Source organism: Cavia porcellus, unplaced genomic scaffold (assembly GCF_034190915.1).
Source record: "Cavia porcellus strain 051 isolate PalLab524CR breed Dunkin Hartley unplaced genomic scaffold, mCavPor4.1 scaffold_16, whole genome shotgun sequence".
NCBI classification, from domain to species: Eukaryota; Metazoa; Chordata; class Mammalia; order Rodentia; family Caviidae; genus Cavia; species Cavia porcellus.
Genome location: NW_026947499.1, coordinates 3,437,850 through 3,456,842, shown reverse-complemented (window position 1 = coordinate 3,456,842; position 18,993 = coordinate 3,437,850). Strand labels below are relative to the sequence as shown.

Here is an 18,993-nt window from a genome sequence, read left to right as displayed (position 1 = left end):
AGACTCATAGAATGTCCAGTAGCAAGAGTGGACACTAATACAAGCTAGGAACTCTAGGCAGTGGTGACTCACAAATGAACAAAGCTCCCCTGTGGGAGAGGGCAGTGCTGATGTAGGAGGCCAAGTGTAAGCTGAAGCAGGGGTGCAGGGGATCTCAGTTTCATTCTCTCAACTTTTCTGTTCTCTTAAGAAGGTAGAAATTGTTTAAGAACTCCTGGACAACCTTGGGTAAAAGAAAATTATTCTTCATTGTAATATTTAGCCAAAGGGAAATTTCCCTTAACATTTAAGGGAGACAGGGAGGATGGTGAATTAGGAGGGCAGTGTTAGGTAGGTCGTGTGGATAGAGGCCTTGGAGGGAAAAAGACATTGAAAGATCACACCAAGCCCCTGTGATGTGTTTGTGTGGATCAGTGCAGAATTCTAGATGGTTTTTTTATCTCATTCAGTGGCCAATTACAAGGGAGAAAGGAAGGAACCCCCTTAAAGTGGCCCTAACTCCCTTTCCAGGAGACTGTGCTTAATGAAGTGTCTCCTGCAAACACTGCTCTGGGATTCAAGAGTAAAAAGACATCTAAGATATTTCCATGTCCTGATGAAATCTCAGCTGAGAGGTGCTTAACCTTAACCTTGTCACGGCATCTTCTCGGTCTCATCCTGCTGAACCCACTCAGTGATCCTTGGTTTCCCCAGTTTATATATGAGGATAATGAAGTTGGGGAGACCCAGAACTTCACCCTGGGCTCTGAGCAAAGAAGGTGCAGTCAGGAATTTACACCAGCAGCTTCTACATCCAAAGCTGGAGGTGCTAATCATGAGGTCGAGATTCCCTGTCATACAGTAAGCTCAGAGTTTGGGCTTTCAGTGCTCCACTGTTTGATCATTTTTTTCATGCCTATATTGTGTAATTTGATCAAGTACTTTAAAGATAACAACACACCATATATTAACCAACGTTAATCTCCTACTATTGTTTTGAAATTCTGTATCTTCATTTTTGTTTTTTAAAATTTATAAAATTGTTTAAAAGGAAGTCTCACTGTCCTTTCCCAGCCCAAACCCAAAGCATCAGAGAGAAGGCAGTCATCTCCGAGGGTCAAAAGATCTGTGCATTAAAGGCACATGAAGTTTTGAAGGGCGTTCTCTTGGGTCCTGAAATATAGTGAGCAGTGAGCGTCCACATTACCTCACCGTGGACAGCTCTGCTCTCCAGGAAGGCTCGGGACAGAGATGTCCACCCAAGTCCTCCCAGCTTTTGCTGGAAGAATGCTGTAAGCGCACAGCCCACACCCACAGCGTTCCCAGGGGAGAATGAATCTGAGGCTCATACATATTTATATTGAACTGCATATGAGAGTAAATGTCAGATCATTTTCTCTCTCTCTCTTACTTTCTCTTGTTAACATGCAAAAAAGTAAATGATCCATAAAGAAAAAGAAATGCTTTTTTTCTACCGTGAAAGCTTATAAATTTGCAAAGATTTTGATTCCTAATGGAGCAGGTCATGAAGCAAGCTGGTGCCTTTTCTTGACAGAGGTTTCACTGGGTTTTATAAGGGCTTTGCTTGGTGTGCATTGCTCAGTATTTTCCTCCACACAGGGCTGAAGCCTGTTTATTGGGTGATTCACACTGTGTCCACTGGTGTCTTGTAAATGTTTAGTACACTGGCATAAAGAATAAACAGTAATGGACTCCCAGGCCCATAACTGGGAAGTGATGGTGATGATTCTTTTAAAGATACCTGAACTATTTTTGTCATAAAGCTTTAATTTAAAATTGAAGGCATGTTGGTTGAATACAGAATGTTTGTTACTCAGGCCTACCCTGTATCTGTCTAAGGTGGTGCTAGTTCCAGACACAGATACACCCCTGCATCTCAGGGGCTCCCCCAGATCGCATCCAGGTAGCTGCAGGCCCCTTTCATCTGTGGCTCTGCCACACCCCAGGTCTGAAGATTTCTCCAGTGGTCTCTGTGCACCCTTCCAGGTGAGGGGAAGAACACGAAGAGGTCTGTGCTGAAGGTGCAGTGAGCTCCGCTGAATCATCACACTGACCCGTGCTGCATTCTGCTGGCCAGAACCTGTTTCTGAGAGAGGAGTCCAGACCTCCACTGCAGCCCTGAACCCTGCAGAAAGGGGCGATGGGCTTTGGCAACCCCACACCAACACAGTCCAGCTCCTCTCTGTGTGTGCTGATGGCACCGCCTGCGGAGGGAACTGGCATTCCCAGCACAGAACTCCTCTTCATTTTAGAAGGGGTGTATGTATTTTCAGAGTTGAACAGGAAGACCTTGGTTCACCTGTTTTCCTATGGCTATGCTCCTGAATGTTAGCTGTTTCAAAATCAGGAGATCCTCCCATCGTCCTTCCATGCAGATGCAGAGTGTCCCACTCTGTTTTCCCCTCTGTGGTCAGAGGGGACATAAGGGGTGTGGGTCAGTGTGGTATTTGTAGGCTGGCTCTATGGGAGCTCTGCCCTCACTCACTCTGGATCTCATCTGAGACGTCCACCCATAGTTCTCTGCAAAGGTGGAACTTAACTCAATGTTAATGGTTTTAGATTTTCCTAGAGTATTAGTTCAGCACTAGCTTCTTTACTAAAGCCCTGGACCATATAATTTACTCCCCAACTAAAACTGCTTTGTTCATCGCAGTGGGTTTTGTTGGGTGGACACAGGAGCTTCTTAAAGGTGCATTGTACCCCACGGGCAGCCTCCTCTGGGTTAGACCCAGTTCTTCCCAGGATGTTGTCACATTGGTGGCACGTGCCTTTCTTCCTTCCTCAGAGGACATGCAGCTAACCTCTAACCTTGGCTTTTATTCTTTCACTTTCTTCCCTACTTCTGCAGGCATTTCTTGTTTTTGGTCTGTGATGTGCCCAATAGTGGTCTAACAAGAACACTGAGATAAATCCTATACCGATGGCTTTGACCTTAGAGAATATGCCACTTAGATTTCTTTGCTAAGGTCACATTAAACCCCATGTCTGATGTAAGACACAAACGGGGTTGTGTCAGCTAAAGAAGCTAACCCTACTGGGAGCGTGATGGTCTGGGAAGCAGGAATAGGTCAGCAGCCTTTCAGTTCATGCTGATCACTGGTCGGTCAAGTTCACTTCTGTGTGTAAACTTTATTGTCACGTGAGGTCTTCCCTCACCTAAGCAGCACCATCCACAGTAGCTTCACATTTCACTTTTCCATCATTTCCCAGAGCTCCCACCACATACTGGGTTGGACCCTGATGGCGACCTTGGGCAGCGCCCAGGCTCTGCCCAGTTCTGTTGGGTCCAGCTCCTCTCAGTCCTCCAGTCTATGGTGCCTTCCCACAGACCAAGCACTGTGCAAAAGCCACAAAGCAACGGGACCGTCAACCCCACAGGGTCCGTGGGGTATGAAAGTAGTTTGTGGAAGTACGGGAAGCTTCTAAATCCAGAACCTGGGTATGAAGTCCAGGTGAGACGGGTTGGTGAGGATGGATAGCCTTTGCTAATATGCACGATGCTCATTTCAAAGCCTTATGATGATGTACTTTGGAATAGTAATCTACCCCTGGTTTCCTGAGTCTCAGGGATTTCCTGGGATATGGACTTCCTTTATTCAAACAGGAAATGTTCTGGACACACAGGGGTGTGACATTCTCTTTCTGTCAATCTGCCTTGTGGCTTCCTGAACCATTATATGATTTCCCTTGGGCAGGTGAGAGGTGGCAACCACTCACGGGAAATAGCGGCCCACATTCATCACACACTGCCTAGGATAAAGTCTCCTGAGAATTACATTGTGTGAATGTGGGTACCTAAGCTCTTTGGGTTAAATGTCAGAGAGAATATGTCTGCACTCACTAATGCTGCTTCTGTGAGATTTCCACATTGCATGTTTATTCCTCCTCTAGAAATGAGCTAGAAGAAGTAGGATGCTCAGGGAGCTCTGCATGCTGACTGGGCAAAACTGAGTCATGTGCTTCCCCTTTGCCTGGGGTGTGTGCACTCATGATGCTCATTAATTTCCCAATTGCTTAAGCAAGAGAAACGTGTCCTAAGCATGAAACCACAAGATGTATTGGCTGTCAGAAGATTGCATTAGCAGGAAGACCATAGTTGAATAATTAAAATGCTGACCTTATAAATGTTGTAATGAAAGTGTGAGGGTCTTCCAGGTTTAAGGGAAAAGAAGTAACTTTTCTCTAGAAGTTTCCAGGGAGTGGGATTCAGATGAGACTGGAAGATATCAGAAGTGTTCCAACACCTGAGTAAAGGTAATCAAAGGAACCACTGTAGCCAACATCTACTGCAGAGGAGGGGAGCTGGGAAGAATGGACCAGCAAACAGTGATGTTACCAAGATCCAAGCCCACTGCACCTTTCCCTGTCTGCTGCCATCTTCTGACCTTCCCACTCATGGTACCAAAGTGGTTGCTGGAGGTGGTGGCCAGGCACCTCCCACTCCTGCCAGGCACCTCCCACTCCTGCCATGCACAGTGGTACTCACCATGCTGGTCTCCGGTATTAGGAAACAACCTTTCCTTTCTTTTCTCCCTCGTTCGTGTCCTTTTTGATTCTTGATGACCCAAGTGAGATGAGCCTGGTTGTCTCCTGCAGAGCCCTCATCTCTGAGGGACTCCCAAGATGCTTCAGAGAGGCATATCCTTCCTCAGTGACTCTGCATGCATACTTTCTTTGCAACAGATGCCACCATTTCTGCCTAAATACTTTATGGAATCCACCAGAACAAACCTTTGGCCTCAGTATTCTTTTACTATGGCTTCCCTACCACTCAGAGCGGTGAGGCAGGGACTCATTCTGCTGGTTTGACTAACTTTCCTTCTCAGAATCACTAGCAAGAAGCCCTCTCTGTGAGGTTCCCCTGGACTGGGATGTTGTAAATCAATGCTTTCTTTCATGCTTGAGTTTCAGGATGCTTTTGAGTTTCAGCAATCACACCTTAGTTTTGCATCGTTTATTGAATATCCAGATGTTAAGCACTCGTGTTGCAGCCCTTGACGCTGTGAGAGTTGAGGTTAGGTGACAGACGGCACCAGCTTGCTGCATGCAGCTCTCTTCTAAGGCCACTTCTGTGCCTTTCTGCTGATTGTGTCCTGGGGAACCTGAAGGCCACCAAAATCCCACCTGAGAAAGAAAACAGCCTAACAACCATCACTGCTCTGCAGGGACGGGACCCATTCCAGCTGCCCCAGAGGCTCACCTCTCTTATGCCCTGAAGAACACTGGGAATTATCTCTTATGTTTTCACCTACACGCCGGTGCCCCCTTCTTGAGCAGTGTGGAGCTTACACGAGGGTATATGGTGGGATTTCTAGCACATCAGCATTAGTTCTCTGCTCATTACAATCTTTCTATTTCCTGCACTGGAAAACCCTCCTGCAGCAACTACAAAAGTGTCACAAGCAAGAGCAGAAGAGGTCTATATGCCCATCAACGGATGAGGAGACAACAGCAATAGATCCACCATGGAGTGCAATTACTCAGCCTTGTGTCTCAGTAGACCCCACTGAGACCATAGCGCTAGGTGAAAGAGACCAGAGAAGGACAAATGTTTCATGGTTTCTCTTATAGGGAAACCCAGAGCGTAAATATATTTTTAAAGAGAAAAATAATTGGTGATAGAAGACGGAGACACTTTGTGGAGGTGGGAAGGTTCTGCAGATGGGAAAGATGAGAGGAAGGAGGGAGGAGGGGAAATAACAGGGCTCAGGATCTGATACATGCATACTGATTACTCATGATGATATATTTATTACATATCTCAAACACCAATAAATAGTTTAAGATACACAAATGGCAGACAACCTGCCCAGCAATCATTCTTGTATTGGGACCCAGTAACACACCCATGAGCCCAGCAGTGCTCCAGATCCTGGAGATTTCCAGCTTTCCAAGAAGAGCAGGGAATTTCATAACAAATTTTCCATTAATTGTGAGCAACAACATGGCCCTCGAAGAAGAGACCAACGAAAGGAATGATGGACTGTGGGTTCCCCCGTGAGCTTGGAGACAGGCTGCCATGTGGACCTTTCATGGGTAATCACTGTGCTGAGTGCTATCTCATGCCTGTCCTCTCAGCACTCTTGGAGGCTGAAGCAGGAGGACCACAAGTTCAAGCCCAGCTGGGGAAACAGTGACTTAGTGAGACTCTGTCTCACCAACAAAACAAAACAAGGAAAACAAACAAACTAACATGGTTACTGATGATAATCAATGTAAGATAGCCCAGCCCATAGGAGACTTGTGGGAAGGTCAGGTGACGTGCGGTGGTTCCCTGTAATAGAGCCATTCCCTGAGCACCACCCATGTCAGCAGCAAGTGCATGGAGGCACCAGTCCCTGCATCACCAGGAAGCATGGAGATGCACATGTGGCCCTGCACTAAGTGGGACTTTGAGTGGCCAGATCCCATGAGAGAGAACACTATGGCAGGATAGGAAGGTGGGCGGAGGGACCCTGTCCTCGGGCTATTATTGCACAATGCCTGGGGCACTGCAGACCCCGCTCCCCCAGGCAGGGACTCTGGGATGGGGGTGTCTGATGGATTCCTGCCCACACAGGTAATGTGCTCAGCTAAGAGGACCCTGCTCTCCTCAGGGCAGGCAGAGGGTCAGAAGCAACATGTGGAGGAAAGGTCTGTGCACTCATGGGTGGGCTGGTGTGTGGATAGCCCGGGGGGCAGAGTCAGGACAGACAGTGTGGGAAAGGAGAGAGAGGACAACAAACAAGGCAGATGCCCTGCAGGTAGAGGGTCACTCAGCGATGCATTGAACAGACAGCTAGAAGCAACCACCTTCCTGTGTTCAGGCCTCAGGACCCATGCACATCTTGCAGGGTGTCTGCCAGGGAGCCCCGGACTCACCCTCCAGCCCAGAACTGTGGGTGTGGATATTCAGTTTACACAAATAAGATCAACAATTCAGTTCTCACGCTCAGTGTACTTCACTGCAACCAAGGCAACACCAACTATAAATTATAATATCATTTTCATGGACTGCAAAGATTGAGCCTGATACACACTCACATGGAAGCTCTTCCCCATCTCTGTGATATTAAAGAAAAGAACAGGAACCTCAGTGCCTGGGATATAGCCTGTTACTTAGTCTTTTAATATGCATGCCTGCAGTGATGTTCAGACCGCTGTCTGGGCAGCCTGTCCCCTACTCCGGCCAGGTCCAACATGAGCCGACCATGCCGCCCACATGCTGGAACTCGGAGATCATTGCTTCTCTGTTTCAATTCTTTTACACCATTCTAAGTCTTTGGTCTGTATGTTATTTTCTAGATTTTGATATATTTTTATTACATCTCAATTTCTTGATCTGCATATATAATACATACATAGTTTTTCATATATATTGAAGTGCATTCTTCTCTCTGCATAGCATCTAACCCTTTCTCTCTCTCTCTCTCTAGATATAGACATAGACATAGATATAGATATATCCTTGGTCTGCATACATAAATACACATATCACATTTCATATATGATGGTGAATATATATTTATATGTTTCTTTTACCTTCATAGCATCTAATCCTTTCATAATACACATTTCTTCATCTGCATGTATAAATGTGTATTTATAATGTTCCATATGTAGCATTAACTGTACATATTTATATTCCTTTTTTGTGCATAGCCCTGGATCCTTTTCTGTTTTTTGCTTGCTTTGTGTCTGTCTTTTTCATGGTGTTTTGACCCCTGCCAGTTCCCTTAGGCTTGCAGGAGGATGATGAAGAACCCCTATCTGTCCAGTGTGGGGTTGGCTGCAGAGAAGATCCCAGATGTCAGCTCCTTTCCTCTGCTCTTGGCCAGCCCAGTTCCCCAGCCGCGGAGCTTGCAGCCACTGGCATGAACCCATTGACTTTTTTGAGCATGCTTGTGCAGAGCACCGTGGGCCTTCCCCAGGTGGGAAGGCTCTGAGTGGAGACCAATGTTCTGTGCTCTCTGAGAGCTGCCCGGCCCACGTCCATCTCTGCAGCAGGAAGCCTGGGTGCTGCCAGCATCAGCACTGTGGCTGCAGGGAGCTGGACCAGGTGTCAAGGCCATCAGTGGATGCCTTGGGCCTTGTTCCTGCCTGCTCTGGAGGGGCCGATGACACAGGTCTCTCAGCCTCAGAGAGGCTCTTTGGGATAAACCAGGTTATTGTTCTGGTTAAACATGGTTATTGCTAGGGGTATACCAAGTTACTGTTTGGCCTTCACTGTTGGAATGCGATTTGGCTTAGTCTCCAAACCACTTCCCTCCTGCATCCACACCCGCATCCTCTTTGTGCTGGCTGATTTAGAGCTGGAAGTAAAATCACTTTATAGTCCTTAAGCGGAGACCCTGAAGACTGGACGTCACTTGCTGTCCTTCGTGGGCACCAGCTCGTGGAAAGAGCAAAGCCTTCTGTGTGGATGAATGACTGGGTGAGAGCTGCATGCTAGATGGGAAAATTGTACATTTTAGATACAAATTCATTTTAAATCAGAGTCATTCTCAGTCTCTTAAAGTAACTGTCAACTTTGCCTGTGCCACAAGGACCTGTTCTCAGCTTCTGCTGCCTTTTCTTCAGGATGACTGCCCTCATAGTAAAGGCACCGTCATTTGGTGCTCTTAAGCTCTGTGTTTAATATATATTTTTTTTAATGACCAGCTCAAAGTTTGAAAGAAAACCAGGTTTCTGAGGAAAGAGGAAAAACAAAGAGCAAGCAAACAGGTGAAACGAGGCTGGGGATTTAGCTCAGTGGCATAAGCGCCTGCCTTGCAAGTGTGTGGTCCTGAGTTCGATCAATGGTACAAAAAAAAAAAAAAAAAAAAAAAAAAAAAAAAAAAAGACAAAAAAAAAATACAGGTAAAAGCTTACTTATTTATCTATTTTCTTAGCTCAATGTGCAGTTATAAATTTCCTTGCTGTTCTTAGTCAGGCAAAAAAATAAATATTCATCATGATGAGGGAACACCAGGCAAATTCCCATAGTTTCAGTGAAATCAGAGCAAGTAACCCACTACATGCAGTCTCCAACCAGAAGGTTTACTTAGGGCGTGGATTTTTATGGCAAATACTGGTGATTAGTTGGGAAGTTGAGCCCCACTGGCTCCACATACAGTTATTTATCTACAGATAAATAAGTCAGCATCGCTCAGTTTGGGGGGAATCACCTGGAAGAACAAGCCTGGGCTGGTGGGTGAAGGGATGGTTATCTTAGCATCCCAGGTGACTAGAACTGTCACCATCTCAGCAGTGTCACCCTAATGACTCTTATACAGCCCCCGTGCCTGCCTTAGGTACAATGACACATCTTCAGATGAGCATTTTCCATATGAACCGCAAGCTTTGCACTCACAAGTCCACAATACTTTGGACAGACATGAAACAAACCCTATGAGGAAAATTTCTTCCCTCTTCCCTCTTCCTCTCCTTCCCTCTTTCCTGTCCTAGACATGCGCTCTACACAAAAAAGATGAAAGTGAAGAATAAGGAAACAGAGACACCAGGTGAAGGTGACACTGCGTGTGCCTAACCCACCTTGAGGACTGTAAACCAGGCTTCTTTAATGTTTCAGACTCTGTTTGCATTTTCCTGAAACCACACACTGTCTTACAGACGATCCTTTTTCTCTCAGCTGATGACCTTGCATCAATTTTATCTTAACTTTACTGAGATTACTGTCTTATACTCCAAAGACAAGTTAAGGAAAAGCCTGGATAATGAGGCTGATGAGATCACACACAAAGTCCTTAATCACCACCGCTCCACAGGGCTGTGAGATCAGCAGCCCACGGAAAGTGGGGGAAACAGGTGTGAGGGTGATTGAGCCGTGTGCATATCTGGGGAGCTGTGAATACCACTGGCTTGAGTGGTGAGTGGGGAGTGGCCATCTGCATGTTTAGCTAAAATGTTTGCTTTTTTGTAGATTGCTTAAGATGGCCAGACAGAAACTTTTGTCTCTTCTGTATTCTTCTGGTTTTTCACAGCAGCAGGGCATCATAGAACACACGTCTTTAGGTATTACTGCAGTGGACTGACCCGTCTGGGCCTTATCTGATGATGCTCCCCAGGAAACTCAGAAAGCAGGTAAAACGTTAATGGCATCCTCAGAAATCCTCTCCCCCAGCTTCTCCAACCCTGACTCCTGAGATGGACTGCGTGAGTTCAGAGGGCCCACCACTCTCACCTCTGCACCTGACCGGTATCTGGGAGATTATCTTCCGTGCTGGAGAGCTTCCTGCCCTACCTCCATATGTCGCACCTGGCTGGTCCAGTGCATTCTCAGTGATTCTGGGAGAACCTGCCTGCTCCTTCAGACTGTCCAGTTGTCTGTGGTCATGCTGAGGGATCCAACCAGCTTCTCTTGTCAGTGCCTGAATGTCCATTCTGGAGACTTCCTGGGGGAAGAGATTAAGGAAATTTAGTCATTTTGCTTTATTGTGGGCCTTGGCGCCTTGTCCAAGTGAGACATTTTTGACATCCAGTTGCCATGGGAGCACTCTAAGAGGTGACCCACAGTATCACCTTTTGCAACAGGTACAAGGACTCCAGAAGATGAGAAATGTCTACACTGGCAGGCACAATTCTGTATGTTTGCCCTGGGAAGGCACACACCTCTGTACATTTTATGTACTGTGTTTCTTTTCTCCCCACCCTTCCTGGATTCTAAAAGAAAAGCTTTCAGAAATAAGATCATTATAATGTCCCATGACTAAATTTCAGACAATTAAATTTTTATTAAAGCCAATTTCTCATGGAGGATACCTGGCCTGCTTGGAATGTGACTTGGTTGTCCTGGAGCTCCCCATTTTCTGATTTAGAGGAGCAAACACTGTAACATTTCTTACAAATTTTGAGATACCAGAGCACTAATAAATGTGTGATTAATAACATTAAATTCATAGAATTTAATTTTGATGAATTAGTCTCAAGTTTAAGATTTATAAAAAAGAAATCATGATGATGTGTTTTGATCAGCGATAACCAACTTTGAGCTGGTTATAATGGGGCCTTCCTTTAATTTGATGTGAGCATGTGATAAAATAAGAAAATGTTTCCTGTCATTACTGCACTGAGCCAATTAAATATTTCTTTACAACAGGATTTGATGTCTGTTTATTTTTAACAGAATATAGCTCATTTTAATGAATTTTTAAAATCTATTTCTGTGCATAGCATTGTTTCAAATGTAGTCCCTAGTCTTCAGGATGTCATAGCATACTTTTAAATATATTATAAATGCACATTTACAAACAGATGTAACACAAAATTATGCTCACATATACAGCAGTACTTTGGAACATGAAAATTATTTGATCTGTAATTATGCTTACTTTTAATAATATAATTAATAATTGAGCAACAATCAAGAACGAGGCTTTTTATTTTAAAACAAGAAGAGAACAAAAGGATGACACAGAATTTCAAAGCAACATAGTAGTAGATTAACACTGGTTAATCCCGCATGCTGTTCTCTTCAGAGAAGGGGCTCAGATCCCCGATGCGGATGTGGACAGTGATCAAATGATGAAGTCCCACTCCTGCCTCATGGAGCCCTGATTCTTTGAGAAGATGCTTACCTCAGGGTCCACGGAGTAACATCTTCCCCATCGTGAGCTGGGTAGGAAGATACGTGGGAGGGAAGTGTCCCCCGTCTGCATCCAAATTGCAATCACACCCCCTTCTCAGGATGCTCTGCTCCCAGGGCCAAGGGATGCTGAGCCTTGCGGCCCAGTGGCTGCAGGCAGCAGCCCAGGTGACAGGAAGCCCAGCTCACAGGAAGCCCTGACCTTGGGGCCGTGATGGGCCCGTGGCTGCAGGCGTCCCTCAGAGACTGTGGTGCTGCTGAATCCACAGTCAACGCAGGTAGGGGCTGCTGCTTGTTATCTGGAGAGAGAGCAGCTCCTCTTGTTCCGACATTATTTCAGAACAGTGAGGCCACGGAGCACGGCGCCTTTCACACATGGCTCAAATACTGCCTGTTGGTTGGGGATAACACTTTCCTGTGTGACAAACTGATAATGTCTCTAGGGGCTGGGGATTTAGCTCAGTGGTATAAGTTCTATCCCGTAAGGAAAAAAAAAAAAAAAAACCTCAAATGACACTGTTTCTAAAAAATTTGCTGGCTGTGTCTAAACCATTAAAAAAAAAAAACAGAAACAGAAAAAGCCATGTTTGCTAAAGCTACTGGAGAGTTAACACTTCTTCTGTGCTGCAGGATCTCAGCCTTTGATGTTAAAAGGCACTGCTCAGTTTTCTAACTAGAATTTTACTTTTAGATTCAGATTTTTTTTCAAAATTTTGTTTGTTGTATTTTCTGAGACTTAGCAATGTTTTTGACAGTGGCATGCTTTAAAGATGTTCCCTTTGTCCTCAAGGGTGCCAGCTGTCCCCTCCTAGAAGGGCATATGCTTCTTTCCCTGGCAGCCCTTCATACCCTGCGCATCTCCTCAGAACCCAGTTCCCTTTTGAAACACCTGATACTCCAGTGACTCTCAGGACACCCACAAAAAAAATGCAAACTCATATATTTCCCAGAGCCTTCGATTTAACTGCTCCTGTTTACAAAGAAACCCAGGGCATTTACTGCAGGGCAATTTTTGTAAGTTCTGTGCCCACTCACCACTGCTGAAAACGAGCAAACTCTTGCTGAATCAAGCAATGTGAATTATCTGAGCAGGTTCCGTGACTGCATCCTATATTTCAGTTATTTCTCTAATCTGTCTACCCCCATAAAATATTTTAAATTATTTTCCCATATCAAATGCACTGCCAGGCATGACCTACCATAGGAAAATCATGCAGATAAATTAACACGATCAAAATCTCTAATCAGGGAAAAATATTTGTTTTGTATCCAAACATTCCTTTCCATTTGGCAGAAGCAAGCAGCTTGTCGCTTTTAATTCAGCATTAATTTCGAACAGTTTGTTGGGGAGGAAGCAATGTGGAAGTAGGTTCTGTCCTCTAAGTGGGAGGAAGTGATGGAGCTGATGGGGATAATTTTTTAAAGTCTCTTGTTGGCGTTTCTGTTGGCAAATGATTTATTAGACCAAGTGAGGTAAAATGTCAAGGAATAGATTTTCTTTTCATGAAATATCAGAATCCATCAGAGCTGATAATGCTGAGTCTAATTGTGACAGCTCTCCTGTTGGAACAGCCTCACCTGGTGCTGCAAGTGGGGGCAGGATAATCACGCACTCATAGCCAGAAGAGCTACTGAGGATGCTTAAACTCAGCTTGAGGTTAATGACGGCATCAAGGGAGGAAAAAGGGACTGCACTGGAGAAGCGCACTGAACATCTCCACACTGTGCACATACTTTTAGGACAAAATCCCCTACTTTGTATGCAGCACCTGTGAAGAAGCAGGCACAATCAGCAGTCAGAGCTGAAGGCTTAGCTGCACCCCTCTTCAGAACGAACAGAACAATCACTGCAGTCAGAAAGTCAGTGAAGAAGAAGCTTTGAATGGTGGTGTAAGTGAACCAGTCGTAGCAGACAGTGGGCGCACTCTCCAGCTGGCACCATGCTCCTCATAGGAACCATACTCTCCGTGGGACCATTCCCAGGTAAGACCACCTGCAAAGCTTGCGTGGGCTGTGGTCAGGTTGTGGGGCCCTTAGAATTTCTCCCTACCTGGACAATGCTTATCTCGGAGAATCAACATGATGTGTGCAGAGTTCCTCTCCGGTCAACTGAACCTGCAAAATATTTAAGTGAAATTAATCTGAGGAGAAATAAAGAGTGATGGAGATGGCTCTGGGTCCTTATCTGATCTTAGAAGGAAGGAACCCAGAGGGTTCTGAGTGGCCAGGTGTGTGAGAATGGGGTCACTACATCTGCCATGCGGGTACGGAGGAAACCAGGGAAACGTGAATTCACAATGGTTTTTGTAATTACCCAGTGGAGGGCACCAGACTTTTCCAGTGGCATGCATACAGGTAAGTTATACTTTGGTTTTTATTTCCAAAGCATTGCATGAGCACATAAATTCTGTCTGGCATGCTTTTTACTATTGTTCATAATGGGATTCACCTACCGGACTGCAGGTGCTATATGGGCAGGGTTGCCTCCGCATTTCTCTCTGCTGTGTTTCCAGTTCCTCCCACATTGTCTGGTCAGAGCAACAAGAGAGGAAACGGTGTTCACCCATCGGGAGCTGGATTCCCTAATGGGAGATGTAGCCAGGTAGTCCTGTCCAGGGGGAGCAGGGATTGGAGCAGACTCAGCTCAACACCTGACTGGAGGGACAACACCAAGCAAGGGACAACCCAGACTTTCCTTTCTGTCTCTCGGTTCTCTCACCAGAGCCTCCCAACTGCCTAGGTGGAATCTGAAGCCAGCTGGCAGGGACTTTGGGTCCTGAATTGTCCTATGCAGCGCTGAGCGTGAGCAGGTGTGTGACTGCCTTATATGCCCAGCTAAGAGCCCAGGAAACAGAGAACTGGGGTAGCAACAAGTGTGGTTGACTGGAATCCGGGGCACACCCCCAGAGCAGAGCACCATTCTCATGTGCTCCTTTCAGTTGGAAACCCCTGGCACTTAAACTCTTTTTTGTTTGGGGAATTTTAAACAGTATGATAGTACCCTGATTTTGCAAGATGTTGAGTCTTATTGACAAAAACAATGAAGATTTTTTTTTATAAGTATATTTTAAAAATAATTCTTGCTAATGAAAGTTTATTTTTATTAGAAGGACTGGCCTGCCTTTGAAGATGATCTTTCTATAAAGCCATCAGTGCTGCTGCCATCAGTGAACTATGTAAACTTAAACAAGAACCAGACAGCGCAACCTCTGTAGTGTTCCCAGCACAGAACCAAAAGTAAACATATTCACTTTGTATTTATTGTAAAACTGCTGACTTGAGCTAAAAAAACAGCTGCTGGCCTTGTTTCTGAAACCCCCACACCGTCCCCTCATCACCGCGCCCACGCTTTACGGAGCTGCATCTCCCTTGGCTGACATTTTCTGCCAATAGGAAGTGAGAAATTTGAACGCGAAGAGCGGAACCCAGCAGCGTGGCTGACATCAACTGACCTATATACATCGTTTCTTTGTAAATACCACCCACCTTTATCTAGAGGAGGGGGTAGGAGACGGTGAAACGTTGTCTGGATCATTTTTCTTTCCTTTGGACAGGCCAGCTGTGTTAGTAAGTGCGAATTTTCTGCTGGACAGAACAGCAATAACAACCACTGAGAGCTTAGAGACCTTCTTCTCCGCAGGTCCCGCAACTTATACCATGGTTCTGCTGTCCGTAGTTCTGCTTCCCACGGCTTCGGTTACGCAGGGTCAGCTCTGTAGTTCCAGAATAGAGCACTTTGGAAGTGGCCTGTTCCTTGGTTTGCATTCTGTGCTTTCCTGACCCCGGGGCTGGAGTGCCGCGCCATCCCACTCCTTTCCCTGAGCCAGGAATCATCCTTCTGCCTGTGCACCTGTGGTGTACCTGCTGGCCACCAGTGAGCCACTTAGCAGCCACCTCAGTACTAGACTGACCACCAGGGCAACATGGTGCTTGTGATCAGGCGACCTCACTGTATTTTACTTAATAATCACCCCAAAGCACCACAGTACTGACTGATGCTGGCTTTCAGATGGGCCAAAGAAAGCCTTTTAAAAAGTGAAGATAAGAAAATTCTTGACTTAACAGGGGAAGAAAAAGATCATAGCTTGGGTTGGACGGCAGGAATGAATCTTCTGTCCATGAAGCGGTGGAGGAGGAGAACTCCAGCAATGCTGTGTTTTGTTGTTTGTGTTGCACCTCAAGACACAAAAGTAGTGACCAGAGTGCATGAGTATTTACTAAGGACAGAAACACAGATACACGTGAATCCTGGCATTGTGTATGTTTTCACTCATCCACTCAATGTACCCCCAGTGTAGGAGGGAGAATGATTACGTATGCATGAAAGCTTATTTACATACGCAGAGGCTAGATGACTTTCTCAAGTGTGCGAGTCCAGGCTTGTAGGTCAAAGGGCGCCTGTTTCCTGATCTCTAACAGCGCTCTTCATGCCCTCTCCCTTGGTCTTAGAACCAGACACTCACTGCTGGGCTAGTGAAGGTTGGGGAGTTTCGTTTCAGGAGGACCCCTCAGAATAAAGCTCATTCGTATCACCCCAGGGGTTACAGGACAGCTGTTTAATGAGCATTGCTCTCTGTCTAAATACTTCCTCCCCTGTGTGATTGTAGTCAGGAACTCCAGACATAAAGTCCTGTGCAAATTCACAAATTCTCCAGACTTCTCACTTTAGTAACAACAGCTCCAAAATAGTCTCAGAGGCTTGTTCCTCACCCACTTCTGGAATTGTCTCTCATGCCTATGCTGCTACAAAAGAGCTCCAAGCCCAGGAAGCTGCATCCCCAAGCCAGTCCAGAGTCACCTTTTGTTCACTCTTTCTAAATAAGCGAGCAACTCACAGCCTCAAAATTTCACCAAGTCCTCCATGCTGCCAGGAGACTGACAGGAACCTTGAGCACAGTCACTTTCTGCTTTGTCCTCTTGTCCCTACAGAGAGGGTGGCTCTGCCAGCTGGATTGGAAACCAGTGTGTGTAGCCCAAGAAGAGACCCCGCCATGTGAAGCAATCACATGTCTGCGGTAGAGAGCCTCTTGGTTACTTTTCTCTCATTGCTGAGTCAAAATACCCAACACTCAAAATTAAAGAAGGAAAGATTTATTTGGCTCACAGTTGTGGAGCTTTCAGTATATAATCAACTGACTGCAAGGCAGGGTGGCACAGTACAGGGGCAGCACTTCAAGGCAGCAGAAGACAGCAAAGAGCAGAAGGCAGGAGGCAGTCTGTATTCCTCCCTTCTATTGTAATCAGTTACGCAGCCACATCCTCTCCATGCCCTCCTCCTACACAGGCTCTGGATGTTTGCAAAATGAGGACCCTGACTTCCTGCTAAGCCTCCTAGTTAAGCTTCTAAACTTCTCTGTCCTCAGGTTGACACAAAGAATCAACCATTACACTGAAAGAGACATTTTGGGGAAAACAATACTAAAAACACTTTGGTTTTATACAATCTCCATCTCACCCACTTTGCATCAGTCTAGACCTAAATAATGAAGTCAGGCACTTGGCAATCATGAACAACCAACATTTACAGTGCACTCTGTTGCACAGCTCTGAAGTTTGGTGAGTTAGGTAGCCTCAGTGCATTTTCAGCTCAGGGTATGTCCAGTTTATGATGGATTTATCAGGACACAAGCTGGATAGTAAATCCAGCAGCATCTATATTTCCAGGGAAATTCTTTCCTCATAGTCCATGTCGTGAAAGGAAACAGTAACACAGAGAAGAGAAATAGCCAGCCTGAACGTAACCCCCTCTCCTTATTCATGGGAGAGTATCATAATCACCTGTAGACCTCGACTGTCTGTGTGTTTGTCCACAGATGCCTCAGCAGAGCTCCATGGGACCAAGTAGAGGTGTTGTGCAAGACCACCTGGCACTGCCACCTTGGCAAAAATGAATGAAAGTCCACATGCAATTGGGAGCAGATGGCCTTGCATTTGTATCCAGAGTCAACTTATTACTGTATCACCTAGAGAGAAACACGACATCTCTAAGCCCTGATTTTTTCTTTGTGACGTTGGAATGATATGTCAGAGAGCTGACATGAAGGTTACATAATGATGTGTTAGGGAAATTAATCTGAGGATGATTCATAAAATGATGCGATGGAAGTTATTCTCCTTGCAATTTAAGCTCCATGAAATCTGGAATAGAATTTGTCTATTTGTTTCTTTTTACTACTGCTGTATTAAGATATAGACATAAACTAGGTACAAATGCACTTTTCTTTAAGTGAAAGTCTGGACTGTAAGCCTGACTGCCATCCAAGCCATAAAGGACCCATACCCTTACCATTTTGTTGCTTAGCCATTTTTAGGGAGTTTTCAGGACTGGTCCACAATGAGACTTTGCATGTCACTTATCTGCCACCTGGAAAGGGAACCAAGCAAGGACCTGACATGCTCCTTGAAATGCATGTTCCAGATCACTGATGCATTATTCTGCTGCCACAACCCAGTCATTCAACCTTACTTAGCTGCAAGAGATCCTGGAATATGTGGTCTGCATCTGAGTCATTTGTTCAATAATAAATGTTCTATTTCAAAATAAACACAAAGCAAAAAGGAGAAAATATGCTGGGGACAACCAGACATCTCTGCCATAAATATAATGATAAGCACAGTAATATTGGCCCAGAAAAATGCAACTAATACATTATTATTATATTACTATTTTTCTTAAAAAATCAATATTTAAGACTCTCAGAAATTCTATCTCAAGCAAAGTTTTGGAATTGTTTCACCTCATCCATCTCAGATTACCCAAGGCTAAGGACGTAAAATGGATACAGGCATCAAGCATCTTAGCACATACCATTCAGTGTCCTTTAGCACCTTCGCAGTATTATAAAACCGTAACCTGCATCTGGCTTCAGAGTATTTTCATAGCTCCAAGGAGGCTGTGCCCTGATTCAGAAGGTGACTTCTAGTATGGGCTCTCCTTAGCCCCAGCGATCACCACTAGTCTGTTTTCTGTGTCTGTGGATGTACCTATTCTGAATGTGTCAATTAAATGAAGTCTTATAGTGTATGATATTTTGAATCTGGCTTATCTGGTGTAGCATTTCAATATATTAATTTTTAAACTCAGCAACCAACCAGCTCAATTTAAAAATAAAAATGTACAAATGACTCAAATAGATATTTCTACAAAGACCCTATACAAATGAGCAACAGGGACTTATGGGCAAAACTATTCAACACATTTAGTCCTTAGGGAAATGCAAACCAAGACTAATTTATTTTTCAACAAAGTGAATCATTGTGGATAAAGTTTGATTAATAAATATGGGGAAACTATGACTCTGTTGTTAGATAGTTGAGTCACAATTGCTAGGTCCATGCTGCAGTTAATATGTTCACAAGGTTAGAGATGGCTTTCCTGAAGGCAATCCAGGAGAAGAGGGCTGAGAGAGGGTTACTAGGGCATACATATG

General features: G+C 45.0%; 1 long non-coding RNA gene across 1 annotated transcript; it reads left to right on the top strand.

Moving 5' to 3' along the window:
• Positions 1-12,966: 12,966 nt before the first annotated feature.
• Positions 12,967-18,698, top strand: LOC134470602 (uncharacterized). The gene is made up of 3 exons (XR_010039552.1): positions 12,967-13,546; positions 14,286-14,373; positions 14,671-18,698. It is a non-coding gene; the product is annotated as an uncharacterized LOC134470602 (long non-coding RNA).
• The last annotated feature ends 295 nt before the right edge of the window (positions 18,699-18,993 follow it).